General features: G+C 42.6%; 1 long non-coding RNA gene across 13 annotated transcripts in view; it reads right to left on the reverse strand.

Annotated features, from left to right (window-relative positions):
* The window catches only part of LOC138741490 (uncharacterized), a 50,325-nt gene extending 34,101 nt beyond the window's left edge, over nucleotides 1–16,224 (reverse strand). For 5 of the 13 annotated variants that reach the window (XR_011343525.1, XR_011343527.1, XR_011343530.1 and 2 more), the window contains exons 1-2: nucleotides 15,018–15,372; nucleotides 13,170–13,365 (exon numbers count right to left, since the gene is read on the reverse strand). This is a non-coding gene — a long non-coding RNA (uncharacterized lncRNA). The other 8 variants (XR_011343536.1, XR_011343534.1, XR_011343528.1 and 5 more) reach the window with 8 other exon arrangements.
* Nucleotides 16,225–19,482: the final 3,258 nt, after the last annotated feature.

Below are 19,482 nucleotides of genomic sequence, written 5' to 3' on the forward strand. Positions count from 1 at the left end.
TATATTTATGGGCATCCATTAGTTAACCAAATTTATTTCAAGCAAAAAAGAATCCTGTCAGTTCAATCAGTCTCATTAAGCAAACTCATTGCTGGTGTGATCCATGAAAAGCTTTTGCTTATCCCATCTCCCTCACTCTTTTACACACACACACACACACACACACACACACACACACACACACACACACACACACACACACACACACACACACACACACACACACACACAATTATGTACTGTTATGAGCCCAAAGGACCCCAAAACCCAGCAGCAATAGACATTCACCAAGACAAGTGGCTTTCAAAACAAAAGTTTTTTTTAAATCAACTTCAAACATGAAAATAGAATCAAACTTTAACTTAACTCTATACTTACACTATACTCTATACTAGCCCAAATTACCCCCTTCTAATTCTAAACGCATGTGTGTTTGTGGATTTAAGAAAAGTTCTTTGGTTCACAGTTCAATCTCACTTCTCCTTCTTCCAAGTTCTCTGGTTGCAGGCAATCACCATACTGTGCACAGAATTTAACATGTATAAAGTTCACCAGGCTTGGTGCTTGAAAGGTAAATGTTAACGGCTCAGGAAGGTTCTTATAGGGTTTGCAGAGAGAGATATTTGTTGCTCCAGGATTTTCACAACTGAGATATCACCACTAGTCACCTCAGGGTCTCGCTGATGAAACTTGACACATCAGGGTCTTCCAGATGGTAACCTCTTTCTTCAAGCTACCACAGAGTTCCATTCCTTCCTCTATTTCAAGAGAAACATCAAACAGATAGCACTTCCCGCCATCTACTGCTCTGGAACTTGCTTTCATCAGTTTCAAACAGTTTTTTCTGGATTGCACTTTTCAGTTACTTGTCAGTGTCCCACACACTGACTGACTGACTGACTGACTGAACTATTAACTCAACTCTCTCTCTTTTCCAACTGAAACTCCAAAGAGAGGATGTGACTCATGTCTTGCAAAACCCCCACCTTCTTCAGCAAACAACAGATCTTTCTTCTTCTCAAGTTGTTATCTTAGGTAAACAATCCAAGATTGACCTTTCTGTGCACTCTGCAGAAACCCTTGAAAAGAGCTTCCATCAGCTGTCGTGTCTCCAGTTCCAAACAGTGGTCATTCATTTTAGGACATCAGTTCAATTAATACCTACTTGTGAAAGGTGTATACATTCCCCAAGAGATCTTCAATATTTCTTCAGTCTTTCAAATAAGGTCTGTTTTAAAATGTGAACTACTCCAAATCTTATAAATTCTCCCCAAATATTAATATTGTTACAGTACAATATCTTGTTGTCGAAACAATTGTGAGTATAGATTGAGTATATCTTTTCCAGTCCTATGGAAACCAAGACTTGAGGTTATTTTGAATTTATAACATATCCTAAGGAAGACGTTAGATACTGCAGAGTGTGGCTGGGTTCTACTTTGTAGAACAATTGAAGGACACAGGAATAATAACAACAGCAAGTAATTCATTGCAGTGTTGCTTTATACAACGATGGTTTGGTACTGATTTTAGGAGTGTTAAGATACAAAGGGGCCACAGCTCTTCCATAACTCACTGAAAGTAGTGACACAGATGGATAGGGGAGTGAAAAAGGTATTTGGTATGAAGCCTAGAGTATAAGAGTTGGGAGGTTGTGTTTCAGCTGTACAAAACTCAGTTGGAGTGAACCGTGTGCAGTTCTGTTCACCATACAACAGGAATAATGTGGCAACAATGGAAAAAATGCAGAAGAGGATGTTCCCTGGAAGGTAGAGTTGTAGTTCTAGGAAGAGATTGGATAGGCTGGGTTTATTCTCATTAAGGAGTGATATCATAGATATTTATGAAATAACAGGCAGACATTGCAGGATTAATGCAACTGGAGGCCCTGGGCTAGAGACCTTGGGAGGCCCAAACCGAATAGCATCGGATCATGAGAAACAAAAACTCGTCCTCTTCTTTATCTAGTCATTGAAAATAGAACATTGCTGAAATTTTAGCATTAATAAAAAGATTGTTCATAAATTTATAACCTTTAATAAGTTTACAAAAGTATAGAATTAATGAAGATGTTCACACAAAACATTCATAGCTATGTTTCAACATTACACTATATACAAAGTCACAACAGTTTCTTTCAAGTTTTTTTGGATGCAAACTTACAAATTATGTCATTAAAAGCATTAAGTCACAGTTTATCATTTTCTACGCAGAGAATGCTCAGATCAGGCAACCAATCTTGGGACATTGTTGACCATATATCATTCTTAATCCCATTTAGTCTAGAAAATGATCTTTCACCAGTACAGTTAGTAGTCATTAAACACAGGAACAATTGGAAAATTGTTTCCACATTTAGAAAGCCTGTCCGAAATCACTGCAATAACTCGCTGAGGTACGTACCTCCAGTAATCCTGCTCTGCTTTGATTTGCTTTTTGAGTTTTGATGAGTGTTTGAACAAGCTTTCTAGCTAAGTAGGTTAGCATTCAGTTCATATGATTTTTAGAGTTTTCATGGGTTTGAGCAAGATAAGTATGATGCAAATCATCAAATCCAGTTGAAGCTAAAGCTTTATTGAGTTAGTTTGCACACAAAACAGTAGACTTTTCCTTTTGTGGGAGAATACACTACCCATTCTTGAGGGTAGGTTTCATCATTTACTTTGGTGGAATGGAATCATTTATTTGAGCAAAACCGGGCTTGGTTTTTGTATGTTCGCTTCAAATTGGTAAAAGGTCCTTCCCAGTGCAGACAGTCCAATGAACCTTTCTCAATCTAGAATGATAATTCCTCATTATTCAACATGGACCATAAATCTATGTCTTTGGAATCACTCGTGGCATGAACAGATGGTATTTTTGAGTCTGCAATGCTAGGGTTTTTGCTGTGCTCATTTGCTTTGTTTTTCAAGTCTTTAAGACAGTAATGACCTTGAACGATCTCGTGGCATGTTCCTTCAGTGCCTTGCGTTAATTCTTTGGCTGTAGATCCTATCACTTCATTGTCATTTTCTCCAGAAGTTCCTGTCCTTGTAGTGAATAGTTACTGATAACAGTTCTCCTTAAAGTTCTTGGGAGGATGTGTTCTGTATATAAACTAGTTGTTCTTTGGCCTGCTCAGACTGCTCAGTGTTGCCTACTTGATTTTCTTCTGTTTGTAAACACGAATGTTCTGTACCTGAGGGATTATGTAGGGCTGGTTCTGCCTGCTGTACAAAGCCATATGACGTGATTGGCTTTAAACACTTCAGTATTTCCTTACCCCTCCATAAATCTTCGTCCGCGAAGCCAAGCCAAAGCAATTTCCTTCTGTCCTTTTTGTCGCTTTCGTTTACTAGCACCACTTTCATATCATTTACTCATTATTATTTTCACAAAAAGTCAAGATTATATATTATCGTGATTGATAATGAGATAAAAGAATCTTCACTTGTTCTCAAAACGCACGCTATAATCATAGACAGTGCTCTCAGAGCTCTCGCCAGCATATGCGATTGTGGGAATTCTGCAAAGAATTCAGAATTCTCGCGTTGCGAATCAGTCATGCAGGAAAATCCCATGTGAAAACTTGTGTAACTGTTATACATGTGTGTTTAGTGTTACAAAGAAACTGGGCGTAGATAGTAAAATCAAGGGCGAATGTGTTCCTGAATTTTGGATTTGTGCTTACATATTATTTTGCCCTAGGTACGACCCTGATTTTTATCGTTACAAATGAAATAAAATTAATGATAAATGTGTAATTTTCTTTGCAGGAGGCCGAGGCCCCCCTAGATTATGAGGCCCTGGGCTGCAGCCCGCTCAGCCCGTATGTAAATCTGGAACTGCAGGCAGATATAGAACAGATGGTCAGTGTCCTTGTCCAAGGGAAAAAGAGTCTAGAGTCAGAGGGAACAGTTTTAAAATGAGAAGGAAGAAATTGAAAGAAGATCTGAGGTGCAGTTTTAAACACAAAGGGTGGATGTCTTCTAGAAAAATGGTCATAATAAGTGGTAGAGGCAGATGTGTGATAACTTTTGAAAGGCATTTCAACAGGAAAAGCACGTAGGGAAATGGGACTTAATGCAAAGCCAAATAGGAATAGTGTAGAAAGGCATCACATTTGGCAAGGACATCATAGGTTGAAAGGTTCAATTTCTGTGCTATAAAATTCTATGATTCCACGATTCACAAGCAGGAAAATAAGGCTACAACTTTTACATTTGCAATAGCATCCTGCTCTCCCACTCAGCAAGAGCATTAACATTCTCTTTGGTTCAAAAGAACCAAAACTTACAGGGATGTTCAGAGGAGCCCATGAATATTGAGCCTCATGAGATCATGGAACAAGACAATAGTATAGAGTGAAGCAGTTTTTCTCCACATGATTGAATAAGGGACGGAACATCAATGTTGGTCAGAGGGGGACAGTGGGAAAGCAGCTGAGATCAAAGGATGGAAGAATTTACTTTCCTTTTCCTCAATTTTCTCTCATTTTGTCTGAGGACTATTCGATCACTAAATGATCTATGGACATATTCTCTTTCTACAGAGTGCATCCAAGTGGATTCCTATTGCCGTCACTTGTTTCAAGCAGATTTCTCACTGGTCAAAGCTATAGTGAAACTATGAATGGTATTCACACCTGGGTTACTAAATAAGATGGTTAAAACAATATTTGTAAGAACATAAGAAATAGGAGCAGGAATCAGCCATCTGACCTGTCATACCTGCTCTGCCATTCAATGAGATCATGGTTAATCTAATGAGAGGCTCATCTCCACCCACCTGCCTTTTCTCCATAACCCCTAATTCCCCTACTATGTAAAAAAATTACCCAACCTTGACTTAAATATATTTACTGAGGTCACCTCCCCTGCTTCAATGGGCAGAGAATTTCATAGATTCACCATTTTCTGGGAAACACAGTTCCTCCTCATCTCCATCTACTACCCTGAATCTTGAGGCTATGTCCCCTAGTTCTAGTCTCACCAATGAGTGGAAACAACTTGCCTAACTCTATTTTATCTGTGCCTTTCATAATTTTATACATTTCTATTAGATCCCCTCTCATTCTTCTGAATTCCAGTGAGTACAGTCCCAGAAAACTCAAACATAGGCAACCCTCCCATCTCTGGAATCAACCTGGTGAACCTCCCCTGCATTGCCTCCAAAGCCAGTATATCCTTCCTCAAGATAGGAGATCAGATCTGCAAGTAGTACTCCAGATGTGGCCTCAGCAGGAACCTATACAGTTGCAGCATAATCTCCTTGCTTCTGAACACAATCTCTCTCGCAAAGAAGGCCAATATTCCATTGGTCTTCTTGATAGCCTGCTGCAAACCAACCTTTTGCAATTCATAAATATCTTTAGCTCTAAATGATTCATATAATATCTATGTAGGAGTGATTATATGCAGAAATTCAAGACATCAGAATGACCTGCCAAAGGACCACAATCAATTCCTGGGATAGGGAAATTGTCATTTTATTCTGGCGTTTAAAACAACAAAGTGTAATATTATTAAAATGCTCAAATTGCTTCCATGGCTTGACAGGTTAGATATTAGGATGTTTCCAAAATAAGTGGTCACTTTCTTAAAATAAGAATTCAGAACTGAGATAAGGCAACATTTCTTCACCCAGAACTTTATTTAAATTAAATTTAGATATACAGTATCTAAATGGATGTAATTAAGTGGCATGGGCTTGCAAACCTTTTGGCCCATGGGCCCAGCCACCCAATTACATCCAATTGACCTTCTATACTTGCACATTTTGAACAGTGGGAGAAAACCTGAGCAGCTGAATGAAACCCATGCAAACATGGGGAGAACATACAAACTCCTTACAGACAGTGCAGGATTTGAACCCCGGCCACGGTCGCTGGTGCTGTAACAACGTTGCACTAATGGCTACGCTAACCATGCTATCCTCTCAATGAGCCTTTGGCCTTTTCTTACCCTAGATCCAGAGGTATTGTAAATCTGTATGAAATGAGGTAATTTATCAGACATGAAATTATTGATGGCTTACTCCCATTTCTATTTCTTATATTCATGTTTCTTTTGTTGTGGGCCAGTCCTGAACCAGTGCTGATGTTGAGTAATGCTCATTTCAGATCATTAAGTGCATAATTTAAGATGAAGTGTTTGCTTCCTAATGAAGGCTGAACTGTTGGAAGTGCAAATAATTCGACAGTATGTTATATCAAAACCTGATCTGTTCATGATATTGTTCCCAAAGTTCAAAATTCAGATTTATTATCAGAATACGTACATTACATACAACCCTGAGATACTTTTTCCTGTGGGTGAGGCAGAATTTCTACTTATCTGTATTTGTAAACTGTATTCAAGAAAAAAAAACTATCCAATATGGAAGAAAAAATATTCAGTAATAATGTGCAACGTATGAGTCCTTAAATGAGTCTTCTGTTCAGGAGTCTGATGGTGGAGGGGTAGCAACTGTTCCTAAACCTGGAGGTACAAGTTTTGTGGCACCTCTACCTCTTTCCTGATGGCAGCAGTGAGAACAGAGCATGTCCTGGGTGGTGTGGATCCTTGATAATTGCTGCAGCTTTCTGACGGCAGCGTTCCATGTAGATTTTCTCAGTGGTGGAGAGAGTTTTGCATGTGATGTCCTGGACTTTGTCCACTACCATTTGCTGGGTTTTCTGCTCAGAGGTACTGGTGCCCCCATCCCTTGGTACTATTTATGGGAGCTATACCTCCATGGTATTATAAAGAATGGCATCAGAAGCACTTAAGTCTGATAAGTAAGAAATGATTACTCAAAGTAGAGAAAGAGAGGGATATAATTTTGTCATTAACCAGAATGAATGTATGCCTGGCTTTTGAATTTAATAAAATTATGGGAGCTTGTTGATATGTCCAGGTGTCCATAAGTTGGGCCTTTGTAACCAGGTGATGCCCTGTATCTACGTTGGCTTTGCTGTTTGCAGTTTGCTGTATGTAAATTCACTGCCACATTTCTTTTCAGTGCAACTGTGATCAAACTTAGAGAATACACAATTTGTTCTGTAGAAAGTATGAAGGGAAGAGGTCATGGTAGATATAATGAGTCAGAGTCCTGGAGTCATCGAGCATGGACGCAGACCCTTCAGCCCATAGGTCTGGACTGATTGTTGCTCTCCTACACTAATACTGTTTTTTGTTTCCACGTTCCCATCAACTCCCAACAGTCTCTACCACATGGGGAAATTTACAGTGACCAATTAATCTACCAACTTGAATATTTTGGGGATGTGGAAGGAAACTGGAGATTCCAAAGGAAACCCATCCTGCACAGATAGCAGTCACGCTCGGTCACTAGAGTGGTACAGCAGCAGCTCTATTAGGATGTGCCACTGTATCACCCACTGCTAATTAATTGCTAATAAATTATTTTCTTAACAATTTATCACATCATTAAAATTTGCTGAATTGCTGCTTTAAGTCTATTCCCATTCTTAGTATTTTCTTCATTATGATGAATAAATTGCTTCAGGCATTCAGTTCAGTGCAGGCACAAATGTGGCTTCCTAACTTGTCCAGGCAATCGTCTAATAGAATCATTGGATGTTATCACTCCTGGACCCCATAATAAAAGAGAGCATTTGATTTTTTTTTTAGTGGGGGATGGTTGGTGAAAGAAGATGACTAAATCCTGTGCAGCTCCATTGGGTGGAACGAGAAGCCTGGCAGAAACCTCCCCTCGATCAATGCATGGGCAGCTTTGATCTCAGAATGAGCTCCTTTTGATTGCAGGTCTCAAAGTGTCTGCTACATCTCCCGAGAGTTCCAGAATCAAGGTTTTACTTTTATCTTTCCATCATTAGTTCTGCTTACACAGGAAGTTGACACTTCGCAAAGACCTCTGGGACTTTTGCTCGAAGGCTGAATTTTGAGAATGGAACATCCAGTGAGATTTCTTAACAATTTTCTTTTTCTTTTGGTGCTCCTCTGCACCCCACGTCCTAAACTAATTCTGTTTAAACCTAAATATTTTTTATATTTAAAGAGTATTTGCTAACCCATGCTTGCTTTTGCTGTCTAACATCTAATGATCTATAATATATTAATGGAACCAAACATATTGCCACTAAAGAATGAAATGGAATGAATTGAACAGCCTTGAGATTCTGAGTGTCAGGAGAAATCTCATATGGTTCTTTTTGATATGTATTAATTCATATGTTCTTTGTGTTAACCTTGGTGATCTGATTGGGGTGCAAAACCTGAGTCTGAACACCCACTATTTTACTACGCTGGTTTAGACAACCAGTTCAATGATTTAATTGAAATAGTACATCCAGGAATTTGACATAAGTACATTAACCAATCTTCTTAAAGATAGCCCCTGGGAATGTCAGGTCCCTGGCAGACTTGTGATCTTCCCTGTAGTGTCAAGGAGGGATATACAACAATTCCCTGATGATACAGTGAAGAGAAATTCATCCAGATTCTTTTTTATTATGCAATTTTAACAAGACTTGAGAAAGTAACATACATAGATGACCAAAAGCTAATCATTACAATTAAAAATCTTACAAAGACATTCAAGGAAGAAGAAAGTTAGTCAGTTAATATTGCTGACACCAGTCAATCACAGATTTAGTACAAAGCAAGAGATATTAAAAATCTCTCTGGAGCACTGTGAGGTAACTAAAGAAGACCACAAAATGTAGTAAATATAAAGACAGCAGTTAATAATTTAGAGAAGAGTATTCTGAGGAAGAAGATACACAGGCACTTGGATGGAGCTAGTTAGCAGGCTGGAAGGATCTGTCTCATAAATCTGGATGAGCTTTATGAAGATGCGAATAAGAAGGTTGATGAGAGCAGAGCTGTGGATGTTGTATATCTGGATTTCAGCAAGGTTCCACACAGTAAGCTGCTCTGGAAGCCAAACTGGAGGCCAGTGATTAGTGGTCCGCCACAAGGTTCAGTGCTGGGCCGATTACTCTTTGTCATCTGTATCAATGAATTAGTTGAAAACACATGGCATGGTGAACAAGTTTGCAGCTGACACTAAACTGTCTGGTATTGTAGAGAGTGAATGGTTGGGACCTGTTAGGCAGGTGGGCAGTTGATAGAATTTAATACAAAGAAATGTGAGGCCGACTAACATGGGTAGGACCTACACAATGATGTGTCGGGATCTGGACAGTGTTATAGAACATAGGGATCCAGAGTGTTATAGAACATAGGGATCCAGAGTGTTATAGAACTTAGGGATCCAGGAGTACAGGTATAGATTTCCCTGAAAGTGGTGTCACAGATAGATAGGATGGTCAAGAAGGCTTTTGGCATATTGACCTTCATCAATCAAGAGTATTGAGTAAAGGAGTTTGGAGGTCATGTTGCAGTTGAATAAGATGCTGGTAAGAAACCATTTGGAGTATTGTGTTCAGGTTGCCAAGACTTAGAGGCCTGAGCAACAGGAAGAGTTACAGGAGGACTGGGTATATATCAGATGAACACAGTCTTTTGTCTAGTGCAGGGAAATTGGTAACCAGAGGACATGGGTTTAAGGTGAGGTGGGGGGGAGATTTAACAAGAACCTGATGGGAGAATTTTTAAACAGAGGTGAGTGTATGGAGGAGATGGTTGAGGTAGGTACTATTACCACATTCAAGTAAAAATTGTAATGATACACAGACAGGATATGTTTGGAGGTGTAAAGTGGGAGTAGTGTGGGTGGAACGCTTTGGTCAGTGTATGTTAGTTGGGCTGAAGGGCCTGTTTCCATGCTGAATGGCTCAATGAAAAACTGAACTAAATGTCAGGAAAGAGTAGGGATTGGCTCTAAACATAATCATTGTTTCTAGAAGAAAACCTAGGAAAGATGGGCCAAATATACTCAACTCTGTGCAGTTTCTATGATTCTGTGATATTTGCTCACTGTCTTCATGGATCTTCCTCCATGAAGGTTTTCTCTGGCATTAAAAATGTGTTCCAAAAATAGAAAATCTTTCACGTCTCAGTTTCTTTAAACTTCATTTGAATGTGCATTAATACCTTTTAAAAGCTTCTACACTTCAATGTTCATAAACTCCAAAAGGAAACTAGTTAATGATCTGTGGCTTTTTTTTGCTACCATGACACTGTATCCTTTTTATTTTACATTGTTTTTTATATTCCATCTTTTCCTAATGAGATTCTCAGGAGTTTATGGATTAACTTCCCATTGTCAAGGTCAATATACATTTGAATTTAACTTTATTGTAAAATGAAATTAGAAAAATACTTGGTGCAATTGAACGCACGATCATTTCCGGAGTTATTTCTCATTCAGTTTCTGTTCAAATGAATGCCACAGGTTAATAAGATTTTTTTTGACTTTTGATCAATTTAAAAATTGAAGATCTTTTGTAAACTGCTGAAAATTCTGAACTATTTAAAAGCAAATCACTAGTTTTAAGAAATTCCCTTTGATTTGATATTGACTAATACAAAATGTTCATTTCTCTCAATATTCTTGACACTTTAAAGTATAGTTTTAATCTGGAAATTAAATTTTTAGCTTCCAACAGATTTATACACCACTGTATTGGATAATACTTGTTCAGTCTGGCTGTGTTTGAACCTTGGCTTTTGAAAATTAGTATTGCACTCCATTCTAAATAGAATCCAGAAATGAAATACGAAGACACCCTTTCTCCATTCCCCTATTTCCCTTGCCAACCTTGGATATACAATATCCAGAGAAACATGTTTCCCACTGGATTCTAGAATTTTTCTGGGGCTGAGTGTGAAAATGGATCAGCTCATGATTAAATGATGAGGCAGAATCGATGGGCTTAATAGCCTATTTCTGCTCCTATGTCATCTGGTCTTATGTTTAACCATTTTTATTCCCCCTAAACTCCGGGAGATCCAAAATGAGTGGTGGACTAGCCTCGCCAAACGAACACAGCTCAGCGCGGACATTGGCGACTTCAGGGGTTTCTACGAGGCTCTAAAGGCTGTGTACGGCCCCTCACCCCAAGTCCAAAGCCCGCTGCGCAGCTCAGACGGCAAAGTCCTCCTCAGCGACAAGATCTCCATCCTCAACCGATGGTCAGAACACTTCCAATCTCTTTTCAGTACCAACCGCTCAGTCCAAGATTCCGCCCTGCTCCAGCTCCCTCAACAGCCCCTAAGGCTAGAGCTGGATGAGGTTCCCACCCTGGATGAGACATATAAGGCAATCGAACAACTGAAAAGTGGCAAAGCAGCAGGTATGGATGGAATCCCCCCAGAAGTCTGGAAGGCTGGCGGCAAAACTCTGCATGCCAAACTGCATGAGTTTTTCAAGCTTTGTTGGGACCAAGGTAAACTGCCTCAGGATCTTCGTGATGCCACCATCATCACCCTGTACAAAAACAAAGGCGAGAAATCAGACTGCTCAAACTACAGGGGAATCACGTTGCTCTCCATTGCAGGCAAAATCTTCGCTAGGATTCTACTAAATAGAATAATACCTAGTGTCGCTGAGAATATTCTCCCAGAATCACAGTGCGGCTTTCGCGCTAACAGAGGAACCACTGACATGGTCTTTGCCCTCAGACAGCTCCAAGAAAAGTGTAGAGAACAAAACAAAGGACTCTACATCACCTTTGTTGACCTCACCAAAGCCTTCGACACCGTGAGCAGGAAAGGGCTTTGGCAAATACTAGAGCGCATCGGATGTCCCCCAAAGTTCCTCAACATGATTATCCAACTGCACGAAAACCAACAAGGTCGGGTCAGATACAGCAATGAGCTCTCTGAACCCTTCTCCATTAACAATGGCGTGAAGCAAGGCTGTGTTCTCGCACCAACCCTCTTTTCAATCTTCTTCAGCATGATGCTGAACCAAGCCATGAAAGACCCCAACAATGAAGACGCTGTTTACATCCGGTACCGCACGGATGGCAGTCTCTTCAATCTGAGGCGCCTGCAAGCTCACACCAAGACACAAGAGAAACTTGTCCGTGAACTACTCTTTGCAGATGATGCCGCTTTAGTTGCCCATTCAGAGCCAGCTCTTCAGCGCTTGACGTCCTGCTTTGCGGAAACTGCCAAAATGTTTGGCCTGGAAGTCAGCCTGAAGAAAACTGAGGTCCTCCATCAGCCAGCTCCCCACCATGACTACCAGCCCCCCCACATCTCCATCGGGCACACAAAACTCAAAACGGTCAACCAGTTTACCTATCTCGGCTGCACCATTTCATCAGATGCAAGGATCGACAATGAGATAGACAACAGACTCGCCAAGGCAAATAGCGCCTTTGGAAGACTACACAAAAGAGTCTGGAAAAACAACCAACTGAAAAACCTCACAAAGATAAGCGTATACAGAGCCGTTGTCATACCCACACTCCTGTTCGGCTCCGAATCATGGGTCCTCTACCGGCACCACCTACGGCTCCTAGAACGCTTCCACCAGCGTTGTCTCCGCTCCATCCTCAACATCCATTGGAGCGCTCACACCCCTAACGTCGAGGTACTCGAGATGGCAGAGGTCGACAGCATCGAGTCCACGCTGCTGAAGATCCAGCTGCGCTGGATGGGTCACGTCTCCAGAATGGAGGACCATCGCCTTCCCAAGATCGTATTATATGGCGAGCTCTCCACTGGCCACCGTGACAGAGGTGCACCAAAGAAAAGGTACAAGGACTGCCTAAAGAAATCTCTTGGTGCCTGCCACATTGACCACCGCCAGTGGGCTGATAACGCCTCAAACCGTGCATCTTGGCGCCTCACAGTTTGGCGGGCAGCAGCCTCCTTTGAAGAAGACCGCAGAGCCCACCTCACTGACAAAAGGCAAAGGAGGAAAAACCCAACACCCAACCCCAACCAACCAATTTTCCCTTGCAACCGCTGCAATCGTGTCTGCCTGTCCCGCATCGGACTGGTCAGCCACAAACGAGCCTGCAGCTGACGTGGACTTTTTACCCCCTCCATAAATCTTCGTCCGCGAAGCCAAGCCAAAGAAAGAATTGAAAAATAAAAGAATAGAGCATTGAGTCTATAAAAGAAATGAGGAAGAGATTAATTTATGTTTAGACTTTTGCATTTTGAGAAACAAGTGTTCTACTGTAAATGCATGTGTGCATTATACTTGTTACTTGCCCAGCAAATTCTTTCCTTTCACATGCTTATCCAATTCTCCTTTGAACACTATAATAAAAGTTGCTTTGTGGGGAGCAAAGAAATACTCACATGAGTCCATGCTCAGATCGAACAGTGAAGCATTCGTTCTTCTAATGTAGGATGGAATACTTCTAGAGTCTCGACTCTAATGCAGCCCAAGTTCAGAGTGCCTGACAACCTGCACTGTATCTGATGTAATACCTGACTGGCTTCATCAATGCCTCTTGTGACCATCGGCAATTAGACCTAGAGTGGTGAACAGTCCCTAACAGGGCAGTTCATTTTGACTAAACACAGTGGTTGATGGAAGAAAGTATTTGTAATACCCAGTGTGCAGCTGGTCTATGGTTCTGTGCGTGGGTATATTTTGTATATTGTTGAGTGAGCTGCAGTGAAGATTACCATCTTTAATTGCACATATTTCTGGAGATTGTATTTTATAGCATGCTGCCTCAAACTGGCCTCCTCCCATACTCCATCATTGGTCACCTGACCTTTCCATCTTGGCCCACACCAGTTGGCATTCAGTGTCAGGAAGAGACCCAATTGATAGCTCCAGTGATAAGTTTATACCGCCCTGTCCTGGACATCAATAGATATTATTCTCCCTATCAATTCTTATAATGATCTTAAAATCCTCAATTGTATTGCTCGACCTTTTAGCTCCCAAACATCATAAGATTGGTCCAGGTCATGTGATCTCTCTATAGTCTAACCCTTGGAGCCCTGAGCACATATTTGGAAATCTATGTTAGTCTTTTCAAGGTCAATGAGTTATTCTGGATGTGCAGTGGCTAGAGCAGAACTCTGAATTTGTACTGGAATCTAACCAGATGGCAAAAGACTTCACATACACTGTAGTTCAATTATGTGGCATCATCCCTGCTGATTCTTTTCACATCATTGTTCATTTTAATGATCCAGGTGCAGGTTCCATTACGTCCCCTTGGACCATTAATGTTTCTAAAACTTCAGCATTTTAATAATACTTCTTAAAATTCACATTAGCAGATGTATCCATCTTACCTAGTTACTCAATCTATCATTCTCACTGCTTCATTGAACACCTGCAGTCTGTGGGTCTAAACTTGAGTTTCCTGCAGCCAACCATTTCAATTCCCCCATACTTTCCCACAATGACATGTATGTCCTTGACTTCATCCATTAGGATGAGGCTAGACATAACTTGATGAACAACACATCTTATTCATCCTAGACCACCTTAAATCTAATGGCTTGGACAGATTTTTTCAAATTTTAGTTTCTCCACCCCCTTCCAACACCACCTGCTCCACTGTTTCCATCTCTTCTTTATCTGCTTCTTTCTGTACATACTTTTTTATCCCCTCTCAAACTTTTCTTGTGGTCTATCTACCTACCTATTCCTCTACTTTCCACACCCTCTATCACCTCTGGATCCTTCCTCCAGCTTTTTTCCTCCAGTATAGTAAAAGGACCTGACCCAAAACATTGACAGATTGTGGTCTTCAGAAGGACCAGGAATGACCATCCTCCACTACTCATCAACAACTCTGTAGTGGAGAGCGGGGAGCACACCAAGTTCAATGGAGTTCACTTAACTAGTGACCTATCATGGACACACATCTCCTGGCTTGTTAGGAAGGAGCAACAACAACTGCACTTCCTAAGAATACTGAAGCGGGTAAGGGTACTAGCCACCATTATGTCAACTTTCTACCTTATTGAGAGCATCCTGGCCAGCTGCATCACAGTGTGGTATGGTTGCTGCAGAGTAATGAATTGGAGGTCAATCCACAGGACGATAAGAGTGGCAGAAGATCACTGGAATCTCCCTCCTCCCTCCCCCTACCACCCAGTGGTGGATTAACTACCACCCTGAGCTTTAGTAAGCCCCCCACACCGACCTTGCCTTCCTGCCTGCCCCACGGCTCTCACCCTTTGTTGAATAGAATAAAGTGTGGAGGAGGAGAATTCTGATGCCCTGGTTGAGGGTCTCAACCCGAAATATCACCTGTCCCTCTGCCTGGTTTGGTTCTCTGTTCTTCTGGAAATAGTTGGCCACTAGGTTCTGTTGCAATCAGCACAGTGGCAGGACAGGTTGGCTCCCAGCACCCTCCCCTCCATTGTTACACACCACCCCTGCGTTTCAATCTGCAGCCTCTGCAGCGGTTGGTGAAGCAGAGAGATGGCAGCAGCGAGTCAGGCCTGCACCTGGGCTGATGAACCCCAGCTAAAATCACCCGCCATTTTACAGCGGACATGATAAACTCAGTGGCCTGATTCTGACTGTGTGGTGGTACTCACCTTGCTCCAGGCCTGAACTGTTGATGGGTAACAGTCTCCATGGCTACCATGACAATGGGGTTTATTCTCAAGGCAACAATTGCTACCAAATCTCTTCACATCATCAGCTGCCCAATGTTTCCGACCACGCACCCCCCAATGTCTACTTTCATTGGCCGTATGTCATGCCCTCCGTGTGTGTGCCAGCGCTTCATTAGCCTGTTGGGTGATCAATCAAATCCCTAACCTTCCAGACTCCTAGGCTTCAGCCTACTCAGCCTAATTGGTAATCTGCCACTGCCCCCTGAGGACTCCTTCCACCCGGCACACCACTTCTTTCAGCTGCTCGTGTCGGGAAAGAGATACAGGAGTATCAGAGCCAGAACCGCCAGGTTCAGGAACAGTTTCTTCACAGGGGTAGTGAGAATGCTGAACGACCAAAGGAACTGCTCACTTTAACCACGGGAGACGACTATTTTCGAAACAATATTGATGTATTTACTTTTATATATGAATACTTGTCCTGCATATGTATTGCCTGTCTAGGTGTAATGTCTGGTGGTATGTCTGCATGTTTTTACACCGATGCTTGTGCAATCAGATGGCAGGAAACTTGACTGTACCCACGGATGCTGCCTGACCCTTTGAGTCCCTCCAGAAGATCATCACCTTTCTGTCCTGCAACATGCCAGTTTCAACCAGGGCTCACGGTGCAGGGAAGAATGAATGGTCGCCCTGTCAGTCAGGGCTTCCTCGCCTTCCCTGGCGAATGACGGAACGGTCGCCCTTGAGCTTGTTTTAGTGATGTCATTCCGCTCTCTGCCACTCATCCAGGCTGCGGTGCCGTTGAAGCAGAAAAGCAGCCAAGGCGAGCACACCTTTCCGGATAGCAGGTCGTTGGGTGAAGCCGCAACAGCATTGCAGAGACGCGCGGGGAGCACCGAGGGAAGAGCTGGCGGAGGTCGTGGTGCCTGTGGGCAGGGAGGGCTCTGTCGACCGAGGGGACCATTTATCATCGAAGCGGAGTGTGCAGGTCTGATTCGGAGACCGCAGACGGGAAGTATGTGAAACAGCTGCGGATTTCCCCGCCAGGCAGGGTACCGGAATCGCGGATTTTGTGTAAATCTCTCACGGTTTGGCTGGAAAAGCCACTCCAGCGTTCAAAATAATGCAATACACCACCCACCCCCTCCAAACAGGAGAGGCGGTGATGCAGCCTTGTCCTGCTTTGTATTATATCGAGCTGTGTCACTGCGGAGTCCGCAGAGAAACTGAAAGGGGGGGTGAACCTGTAACGGTGGGGTGGTGGTGTGTTGGCAAGGGCGAAGGTTGATATGCACCAAAGGTCATGCACAGTCGTTTCTTGGCCGTCCCTTCCTGTCCTTGAGATGGTTTTTATATCAATTGCAGTCCTTCTGGCGAAGGTGCCCCCATGGTGTTGTTAGGTAAGGAGTTACACGATTTACACCCTCAAGGTCCAGTTTCCAATTCAGGATGGTGTACATGCACATGCAGACGTCTACTGCTCCAAGTCAGGGGTTTGGAAGGTGCTCTTGGAGTGGCCTGCGTTTGTGCATGGTGGGCGTGTGCTGGTCCTGGAGGGAATGAATTTTGGGGCGGTGGGGCAGGTGCCAATAAGGCTGACTCCTTGGTCCTGCCTGTTTACTGAACTTCCTGTGAGTTGGCCCTGCACTAGTCCAGCAAGGTGAAGTGAGCTCCATCATGCTCCAGCTTTACAGATGGTGGAAAGGTTTTCGGGGTGTCACTTGCTTAGGAGATCCAGTCTCCACAGTGGCAGATCCCTCAGAAATTGATGGTGGGGGATGTCAAAGGTTTGGATTATTCCTTGTTGGAAATTATCTTTGCCTGGCACTTTCGGGTGTAAATATTATTGGTTGTGAATCTTAATCTTACTGAGAAGTTATGAAAGGAATTTTTCAAAGAGGACTCTATGATGGAAAGGTCACAGTTGATGAAGCAGCTGATGACATTGTCCTGAGCAGTTCCGCAGTGAACTGTGTCTGGGATGATTGTCCTTTGGCAACTCCATCCATGCAAGGTGCGATTCTATCCATTGGAATGTTTTTTCCTCCTTCAGGTTCACCAGGATATTTTCCATATTTCCTAATAGAATGGAAGGAGGCCATGTGGCCCATCCAGTCTGTGCTGGTTGCCTTGATGCCATAATCAGGTAGATTATGAAGGCAGTGTCATTCTCATCTCCCCGCTTGAATTCAGTTCCGGTGCTTGGATAAGGTCTTGAAGAAAATCCAACTGGTCTCCTGGTGAGCAGTTTGTCAGAAATTAAGTGCTACTTGACAGCGCTGTCAACAGCAGTTTCCACCACTTTGATGATGGATAGTGGGCTGTTTGTGAGGGATTTAATGAGATTGGCATTGTCCTGATTTTTATTATTGGGATGTACCTGGGTGGATGCCAGTGTTGTATCTGTATTGGAATAGATTGGCTAGAGGCATTATCAGTTCTGGAACATATCTGCAATATTACTTTAAATTTATTACAATAACAAAATAATCTTGCCTCCAGCACTCCCACAGCCTTGGCAATCACACAGCTTTCAGTCCAAACCATCAGCAATCCAAATGCCAAATGCAAACCTCTGACAAGATCAGGAAGTCTCCAGAATTCTCAGCACCCTCTTGCATCTTGGTTTGATACCTGGTACCTCTTCAGCCAGTATCAAGATAGTCTCTAGCAGGTTGCAGCCTGGTGTGAGTCCCTTGACTGCAGTCACCAGCAGCCTGCAGCTTGCATGTGTTCCTTGACTTGAGTCACCAACACACCGCCTGCGTGTTCTTCAGACTCCGAGCCCCTCGCTAATCTGCTGCCATGGTCACCATCCCATGGGTCATCTCCTCTGTTTTTCCTTCTCCAGGGTGATCTCCCCATTTTCTGTTGTCCTGTGCCAGTCTTCTGCTTCCCTGAAGTGTGCAGCCCTTTGTGGCAGCTGCCAATCGTAGGCTTCGCTGTCTTGGGCCCAGATCCTGCAGTTGCAGAATTTAAAATAAACCACCCCGGGCTCCTGTAACAAGCCGTTTAAAGCCTGTGCAGAGCTGATGGCAGTCAGACTGGACAGTTGGACCCCATGTGGGAGTGCTGTGTCTCCACTCCTTGCTCTCCATGGGTCTGCACCAGCAGTAGTGCTGCCATTGCTGCAGCTGTGTGGCCATGCCTCCTGGTGTCATCAACAAACTTGGATGCACAAGTCTCTCTTCTTTCATCCAAATAATGACTTTAAAATAATGAATACTTCTAGCTCTACTGCATTAATTTGATTACATAAATTATTATCTTCATTGTTTTCTGCAGCCCTGTCAATGCCTTATCCAATCCATTAGGCTGTCCTCTCATTTTTGTCATGTCTCTTCCATGTCATTTTGAGTGTCCTTATAAGTAACATTTGTAAACCCTCCCTTGTGCATCATTCATTAGTTACATAACCCAACCATTAAACATAATTCATCCTCTACAGATCTATATCTGCAGGGATAGAGAGAAGCAAGCAATTGTTAAATGAGGTGGAATGGAAGGAGTTGCTAATATTGCAAAGGGATTTATGGAGACCATTCAATGTGGAAACAACAAATGCAGAAGATAGAATGAACACAATTATAATTGAGAAAATTTCTTTAAAAAAAGATTGGATATGATGGTTCTTTCAAGATTGAAATCAGCGTTTCATGGATTGATTATACGAGAAGAGTAAAACATGAAAGTCTGTGGACACAGTGATTGAAGTAAAATTACAATGACATTGTGATACTTTGGGTTTTGTTTGGGCACTTGCCTACATTTTGTTTATGTTTGGGCACCTGCCTATATTTTGGTCATACCTTCAACTTCTCTGGTTTCTGCTCGGCCAGTCCCTATTCTCCCTCTCTCCCCCATCCCTCTGTCTTCTTTCCTCCAGCTCCCCACCCCTCCCTCTCCATTCACAGAGCCATTCCCCCCCCTCCCCTTGTTTTCTGGTGTGCACACCCTCCCTTATCCACCTATTGCCTGTGGAACTGCCCTCCCCGCATTTGTTCGGGCACCTTCCTGTATAAAGTACACTTTTGAACTGCTGAGTTTCTCCAGCATAGTGTTTATATTTGAT

The sequence above is a fragment of the Narcine bancroftii genome, chromosome 8 (assembly GCF_036971445.1).
Source record: "Narcine bancroftii isolate sNarBan1 chromosome 8, sNarBan1.hap1, whole genome shotgun sequence".
Taxonomy (NCBI): Eukaryota; Metazoa; Chordata; class Chondrichthyes; order Torpediniformes; family Narcinidae; genus Narcine; species Narcine bancroftii.